Source organism: Montipora capricornis, chromosome 6 (genome assembly GCF_036669925.1).
Source record: "Montipora capricornis isolate CH-2021 chromosome 6, ASM3666992v2, whole genome shotgun sequence".
Taxonomy (NCBI): Eukaryota; Metazoa; Cnidaria; class Anthozoa; order Scleractinia; family Acroporidae; genus Montipora; species Montipora capricornis.
Window position 1 is genome coordinate 60,133,102 of NC_090888.1, and position 8,675 is coordinate 60,141,776.

Here is an 8,675-nt window from a genome sequence, read left to right on the forward strand (position 1 = left end):
GGCAAAATGTGCTGTGCCGTTTCTCTGGGATTTGAACGTCGAACGGAATTTTTTGGAACCGGCTAGGCCAGGAGGAAGGAAAAAACTATTTTCTCCTTTTCATCCAAGACCGGTAAGTTGGAAGAGTCATGCGAAGTTTTGGTTTATATTTCGATCAAAGGTGCAGAAGGCAAATATAAGTTTCTTGGCGAAGCAAACACGTGTTTGTGACTCAGTCGTTTAAGCTTTGAACTAAGCCGTTTTCATGTCAAAAATAAACTTCTTGATTAGTTTAACTATGCCTCACAGCATTTTACGTAAAGGGGAATTCCTGGTTGATAATTTTGCTGCTGTTTTAGAGGAGACATTATCCAAGTTTTACTGCAAGAAAATTAGCCCTCTGAGAATTTGAAATTCTTGTGCCCGTGAACGTTTCAAAAACTAATGTGGTGTTTTGTTTGTCTTTGTCTCCACAGGAAACGATCTGTCTAAAATATTTGGAAGAGCGAAGGAGAATTTTCTTCTCATGTCGCCGCTCACAGGTAAGCTTGAAATTTATCTACAGTGACGCGGAACACGAGTTGAATCGAACGTATTTCTTTGATCTCTTCGACCTCGTGCATGTCGTCTCGTCAGTTGTTCTTCTATATTATATTCCCAGGACACAGAAAAAGAAATGCATTACGAAAGAAGACAGCAATTGAAGACCTAGATGGAAATTCGCCAAAGATAAGAACTGTAGACTTAAGATACTACTTATTTAGAAATGGTGGCAGGAAAAAATACTCAAATTTCCTTTAGAATCGATTTACAATAATTTCAGAAGTAAAATTGCTGAATAGGCCTTTTTCTGTAGTCAAGTAAGATTGTCTCGTCGGATTGCACACTTCGCCCTCAAGTACGCATACGATGTCAGGCAGCTCAGTGGAGAATGGACATAAGAAATTGACACAAGAGAATGGTGGGGAATCGGTGGAAAAAAATCAGTGGACAATGGACATAAGAAAATTTGCTCATAAAGTTAAATACCATTTTAGAAATAACAGGGGACATTTAAATAAAGAAGGGATCCTTTCTCGGCAGCCACCATTTCAACATTGAGCGATCATTGGAGTAATCCTCGGGAAACGTTTTTGTTCAAAATGACTTAGACTTTTTGCTTTTTAATGTAATTTGAATGCCCATTTAGTTGTCTCCTCCCCCATCAAAATATTAGAGATTACACTGATCGCTCAGTGTCTGATTATCGACGCTGTGCACTTCTTTAAATGGTGTAGCAACATGATTAACAATTTTAAGGAGGTACTGGCTGGTGAATCAGTTATTCGGCGATATAATGCAGCATTATGTGGCTAAATTTCTTTAAACTCGGTTCTGCAAAAATGTGTAGGCTGGCATTATTTAAATCTTCTTTCCCAAACGATATAAAGTATTCTTAAACACTAGACTTGCTAACCGAGTTCTTAAAATTGACAAGGAATAAATCTCGCTTTCTTAAGTCATTGACATAGAACTATAAAAGCAATTAATTTGCGACTCTCTTGATAAGTGGTTTGCTCTGCTTGTAAAATGTTCTAAGATAGTTCATCATTTGTTTTGATGGTAAGGCATTAAGTATACTACAGAAAGATGTCCAAGTTTAAGGCTATGACGAGCTTTGTTTGAAATAATGCTTTTGGGTCTTTTGCGATCCAATTCGTTTGCAACAGAGGTCACTTTTCAACTTAAGCATTTAGGCAGAACTAATCGAAATTTCTTTACTATAAAAAGAGCTGCTTTAAGACTCAATTAAACAGAGGTATCGACAAGTTTTTATGGAATATTCTACTGGAGTTTCGTGACACTTGTTACTTTGAAATATTGTACTCGTTTTTCGTAAGACCTCACACTTCGAAGCCCAAGTTGTAGTATAGAGTTTCCGACGCTACACACTGATTTTATGCTTCTACGCTGTTAGCAACTTTCATAAATTCTTAAAACTTGATTCCATTTGATAGCCCATGAGTAGGCCTTTATAGATTATGCTAGCATAATTTTTGGCATAATTTCTGCTAAGTAGCAATGCTAGCATAATTCGCATATTTTGATAATTATCTGATCATTTTTGATGCTACAATTTGCTCATTGTTCATCTGTACTCCCAAGTCCCAAGCACTTGGTGACGTTATTCGATGCAAGCAAGTGGAATGCTGCAATATAACAATCGCAGATAAGCTACATGAGAGTATAATCTAGTACTAGTGTGCATGTTAACATGAACCACATGTTTATTTGAATTTCATTGTGGATTTTTGGATTTTTTGGACTTATTTGCAATTTTTTCAAAGAGCATAATTAAAAAAAAAATGGCCCATAATTTGGAGAAAAGAGCATAATTTTAGCATAATTTCGCCAAAAAAAAGGCAATGCTACTAGCATAATATGCTACTTTTACTAGCATAATCTATAAAGGCCTAGCCCATGAGGCGAAGTAAACGGTTCAGCGTGTAAAATCGAGTTATTGTTGCACGCGGGGGGTTGCTAAGCGTGAAAGAAGCGTAAGGGCCGATTTACACCGTGCGATTTTTGTCGCATGCGACAAGATTACTACAGGTTTATAATTCTTTTACAATCGTCGTGTACGTCAGAAAAAAGTCTTAGCATTTTAAAACAAGTCGTAAAACGCTGCGACAATCGTAAGTCATGTCATAGGCCTGTCAAAAGCTTGTCGTATGCACCAAATATCGTACCGTGTAAATTGGTCCTACCTTCTGCTTAGTAAACCTCCAGCGTGCAACTATAAATTGATGCTACAATATGCATGAATCGTTTACTGTTTGTTAAAGATGAAAAAAAAAACATTTTGCTTTCATGTTTTAGGGGAGCTACAAGGATCGTTCGTGTCTTTAAACCAAAATTAGTGACCAAGGAAACGTGCATTGATCTTACGCTTGTAAAACCATGTTTTATAACATAACCAAAACATCTCGTCACTCTTTTGAATGCCTCTTGTTCATAAACGAGTCGAGCTGGCTTTCACTTAGGCTCGCAAATCGCTTTACCGGTGGCTTCAGCTAAATACCCGCTAACGGGTTAAGACATTACATTTCTAAGTCTTTTTTCAAAAAGCTGCGAGGAAATTTATGCGTTTTTTTGTGGTAGACTGGTCGGTCATTATTTGCATTGTGAGGAAAAAATATTTTTTCCCCTGCGCACGCGTCAGTGTTTTCGTCATAACCATTCACCAATGGGAAAATAGTAAATGTGTAATTGACCAATCATATTTTGGCAATCGTCATGGCATTTAAAAATAAAACGTATAAGATAATTAAAGTAATATTAAAAACTTAAAAGCAATATATCTTACACTTTATACAAAAAACAGGGTCTGGACATAATTAGATCTTCTATGGTTTTTATTCTTGAAAATAAATTTAGCTCAAATAGACCGCAGTAGGTTAAAATTTAAGTCAAGGAAAGAAATTAGATTCGATTTTATTGTTTTCACAAATAAGACTGTCAACTACAACATGGACTCGACTTTTGGTGAAAGAGTAGTAACAAACTACTTTAAAAAAAGAGTGACTATGTGGCAGTTCATCGACAGACTCTTGGCGATGACGTGAACAACGGCGAACCGTTCGAGAAACTGATCGCTAGACTGATCAAACCTGGCATAGATTATAGGGGTCTCTCAAACTCAGCAGATCGAGAATTGAACAGAGGACGAACAATTAAATAAATAGCGAATTCAACTGGGCCACCAACATCACCAAAATGCGTCACTTAGAGCGACAAAAGTACTTTGTATTTAAAAAACTCGGATTATCTCTGAAAAACGGGACAAAGACAGACGATGGACCAGGAGCACTTCGAAGGATCACATACTTCAACTGCAAGACACCATAATTCAAATCGTGTTTATAATTGGCAGGAATTCGAACGAACGACACACTGCAAACTGAAAACAGTAAATGAATACTATAAAAACAAAATGTAAAATAATTAAAAGTACTTTAATGGCAAGCCTAACATTCGTAAATTTTCTCGGACTTCTCTTGCATTACGTCATGATAAAATATATATTTTTTAATTTATGATTTGGCGCGTCTTGTCGATGATCATTTTACATTGTTGGTACCTCCTTGAAATGTCTGACTTGCTGGCTACACCGAGTACAATGTATTACAAAACTCTAATGTCTGGTGAGCAGCAAAAGGCGCATTTTTTACCATTTTAGCGCATTTTTTTGTTTCATTGCGGGCCTAGGTATTTAATGTTTTGTGAGCTTAGGTCTTTCCGGTTAGTGTTGAGAAAGACTGTTGTCGATGACACAAGAAAAGTACCCACTACAAAGGCGCATTAGGATGCAGGTCGCTTTTTTCCACGTGCGCGTGAAGAGAGTACAAATGCCACTATTGACTGAACTGACAGGCACTCCACAGAATGTGTTAGCTTTGCCAGTGACTTAATGCAAACTTCGAATGGCTGATTGACAGCACCAACATAACCGACAAGCGAAAGACAAAATTGACAAATCTTACTAACAATAGACAATAAGAAAAACGGATCAGACGTGGTCACTATAATCATAGCAATCGACAAGATCACAACTTACCCTACAGACAAACAAAAAAAAATCAGTTTTTAAAACAAAAGTTCGCGTGTGAACAAGATGCACTGATAATATTGGCCGACATGTCTGTGACCATGAAAACATCAATATCCTCAGATATTCACAATAAGAATAATAGCTTTACTGTGCCCGAAGATATCTAATTTGAGGAACAAGAAAAATCTCTGCATTTCATCTACATTTTTTGTAATAAATTGCGTTATTCCCTGGATAGTGATATATCCAGTGGATAGTGCTTATCAGTCTTTCGAAAAACGGGGATCACGGCAATAATCCGAGTAATTTTCTATCCACTGACATTACACAGCTCAGCTGACTTCGACGAAACCTTAGACAGGCACAGTCTCGATACAGAATTAACTATGAGAGGGTGATGTGAAGTGCTATTTTTTCTACCCATATAAACCAGGTGGGCGTTAGCCCTTCTAATTGAAATGGGTCTACTCGAGGACAGAGGAAAACTCTGACCAGGGTGGAAATTGAACTCACGACCTTGTAGCTCAGTCGGTAGAGCAGCGGTGATCTAACCCGAAGGCCGTGGGCTCAATTCCCAACCTGGTCAGAGCTTTTCTCTGTTCTCTAGTGGGCTCATTTCCATTAGCAGGGCTAACGCTCACACGGTTTACATGGGTAGAAAATAGCACTTCACATCACCCTCTCATAGTTAAGTCTGTTGAAATATAAGCGCTACACGGCCAACGTTTGCATAAACGTAACCCCTTGTACAGTCTCGATGCAGTCAGACAAAACGCGGTTATTTGGATGGCCAAAAGTAATGGACAGCAAGGAATCTTTGAGTTGAGAACGAGTCAGGTTATGAATAGGAGTTTACCATTCGAAGCAGGTGCATAAGGTTCTAGGATGGAACTTTTTATTTGTGCACGTCATAGTCGACAACTCAGACCCTAACGAAGTCCAAACTAAGGGTTTTCATCGACGGATCAAAACGCACGAATCCTCGTTCAGCTTTCACAGTCAATACTGTCACGAATGCCTGACAGACGACTACTGATTCACTGACAATATTCGATCATATTACTAAACGTTTGACAGAGAGGACTTCTGCTGACGTTGTGGAAAGTAGGTGTCATCAGCAGCAGTTCATCTTGAGACTGCACTTATCTGGACAACCATAATTCGACGAGTTCACTAAAAATGAGGCTATACAGACCACAAAGAACAAACCAAATAATGCAAATCTACAGGTGCTTGGGTATTTGGCAACAAACATCAGGACCCTGGAAAAAGATTAGCTTGTTTTCAGCTGTTAATTAGAACTTCCATCTCACTTCTTACGTAATATACCTCGCTAGAATGACGTCTGAAATAACTAAGTGCTGTCTTAGTTGGCACGATTTCCATTGGTTCATTTCCAATAACTTTCACGCATTATTCGAAATTCTTTCTCGGGGCAAAACACTTTACTTTCTCAGCATTAAAATAAAATAAAAAAAGGAAAAAGAGATCAGTCAGTTTTTTTTCAAGTGCCTGAGATTTATCCAATTTGTAGCGAGTCGCCGAAGAAAAGTTGCAAGCTGACTTGCTGATAAACTACTTCAATCTATTTTGGAAAAGAGAACAAATTTCTGTCTCCTTGGTAGATTTTAAGAGAAAACAAATTACCGGCAAACGAAATAATCTTTTAGCTAACTAGCTCAAAGCCTCGAAGGTTATTGCACGACAGTCCAAATTGGTGCAACTTCTTCCGGTTTCGATCAAGTTTATGTTATGCTGATTAAGCAGATATTAGGGGTTAAGAAACAAACATTACCTTTTCACCCCGCATTGGTTTGTTCACCTCGGTCTGTATAACTATCAGCCTGCTCAGGTTTGTTTTGTGGAAGAGGGAAAAGGGAAACGTTTCACTTTGACACAAAGAAAATCGCGAAAGCGCAAGCAGCAGCGAGCAGAGTTTTAGAAGCTTTCAAAGACATTAGAGTCGTGTAAGAAGCTGAAAGTAGTAGTTAATTTAGAGGAGGAGACCTATTCTACTGGACAACATAGGACGCTTCGGCAACGCATTTTGCAATACTTTCTTCACGCCTTAGCCGAAGGCATGAAGAAAGTATTGCAAAGCGCGTCATCGACCAGTGTCATCTTGGCTGGTATGCAAACAGGAGTATAACTATAGTCGATGGATGGGATTATGACTAATTTTAAACCATAAAGTTATTGTTGCTTTCAAACACGAAACACGAGAAGCTACAAAAGTTCTAAGACAATTATTGCATTTTAGTATATACTAAAACAGTGTATACCGTTGAACGCGCGCACTGATTGGCTACTCAAACTCCGGATATCCTTTGCTGTTCACCTCCTAGCCTTTCGCGTGGAATTTGCGCCCGAAAATGTTGTAATCTTTGCAGGATTAAATGAGTTTAAATCATCTTTTAGTGCTATATTATCTAACTGTTTTAGTACATACTAAAACAACTATTCACCTTAGTGTCGGTGACTTGTGGTGGATATTTACCTCGCCGCTTCGCGGCTGGGTAAATATTCACCACTAGCCACCACAACTTCCGTGAATAATTTTTAAATATTTACTGTAGTTTTAACTGTGTTTACATGCACCTGAATAGCTGACATTTAAATTGTCTTTCGTTTTTATAAATTATCCCTTTTTGCTTTGTTCAGTAAACAATATTATTGTTAACTGTGATTTGGGCTAGAGGCAACTAGGGTTAATTGCAGCCACTTTAAGAATAAGGTCTTCCAGCTACGACGTTTTTGGGGCAATATTCTGTCGGCGTCGGCGTCGCATTTCAGTAAGTTTCTTTTTTAAAACACGGAAGGGTTAACCTATTTATGCGAAAAGAAAAACAGGGACGAAGGTAGTCAAACACTCGAGCGTTTTTTCTATGGTTTTCTTCACTTTACACTCTTTTAGTTTTTGTGGGGTTGAATTTAAGGTAGAACATTTTGACCGCTTTTCCTTCAATATGTTGCTAGGGGAAACGCTGTGCAATTTTAGTCAGATTTTCCCGCCAAAAAACTTTGAAAAAGTACGGGCGCTTAAAGTAAGCATGCGCCAACTTTTTTTTAAAAAAAAACTTAAAATAAATTATCTCTGTACAATGACATAATAGAGACAATAAAAACAAGTTTTTATCTACGTTTGTTTATTATTTCAATTTGAAAATGTATTCTTTTTCAAAAAAAATACGGCGCATGCGTATTGGGGACGCAGTATTTTCTAAGTGTCATTTAAGCGAAAAGGTCAAAGTCCAATCTGGGGGAAAGAACTACCGTGCTTTTTCTTTATTCTCTTAGGGAATGGAAACAAACTTAACTTTATTTGCCTGGTACATTTTTTGTAGTTGACATAAAAATTCGTTGACAAAAAGCTCCTAATGATTGTAGAACCCTTAAAAAGGGAGATTATGGCAATTTTTTTTTAATTTTACATCCCTAACATTCCTCTTCTTACTCGCCGTAGAAGTCACCAAAACTAACAGACATTTGTTGTACAACCAAACTAGTGAGAGAGGCTGTTCTAGCCCCTCAATGACATCACAAACTCGCTTGTCATTGCAAAACGTTTTGTGATGACATAGAAGGAATAGATCCATTCCTCTCGCTAGCATGGCTGTTCGATAAATGTCAGCCAGTTTTGGCGCATAAAAACGTAAATGTTTAGGATATACAGTAAAAGACGTTTCCCATCCGTAAAAAGAGAACCGAAGTTATACCTATTTTGCAAAAGGCACCTCTTGTCTTCCTGCCTTGGACTCCATCACCTCCCGCACAGCGCATTAATGCATTTGTCTTAATGTCATGATTAAGTCAACAAAACAAGCACAGAATTGAGAATCGTAATAAAGCAAACACTTTGGTGTCTTAATAACGAAGCTGTAAAGGAAAGTAGGGAAATAATCTGCGAGTGTAATACCCAACGCAATGCCCCTGAAGCAACACTAGTTCGAAGTAACGGTGGTCTACAAATGTGATTATCCTAATAAGAGTCGGTCCATAAACAAACTGTTATGTTGCAATAGTCTTCATGGTGCGATGATTTGGTTCGTAGTGTATTCAGTGATTTGAGTAGCAGTCCTTTGAGGTCAAAGGAGTCTTAACAGAC

The 8,675-nt window shown here is 38.0% G+C and overlaps 1 long non-coding RNA gene across 1 annotated transcript; it reads left to right on the plus strand.

Annotated features, from left to right (window-relative positions):
- LOC138052708 (uncharacterized) lies at positions 1–7,661 on the plus strand. The gene is made up of 3 exons (XR_011133136.1): positions 1–112; positions 456–521; positions 641–7,661. It is a non-coding gene; the product is annotated as an uncharacterized lncRNA (long non-coding RNA).
- The last annotated feature ends 1,014 nt before the right edge of the window (positions 7,662–8,675 follow it).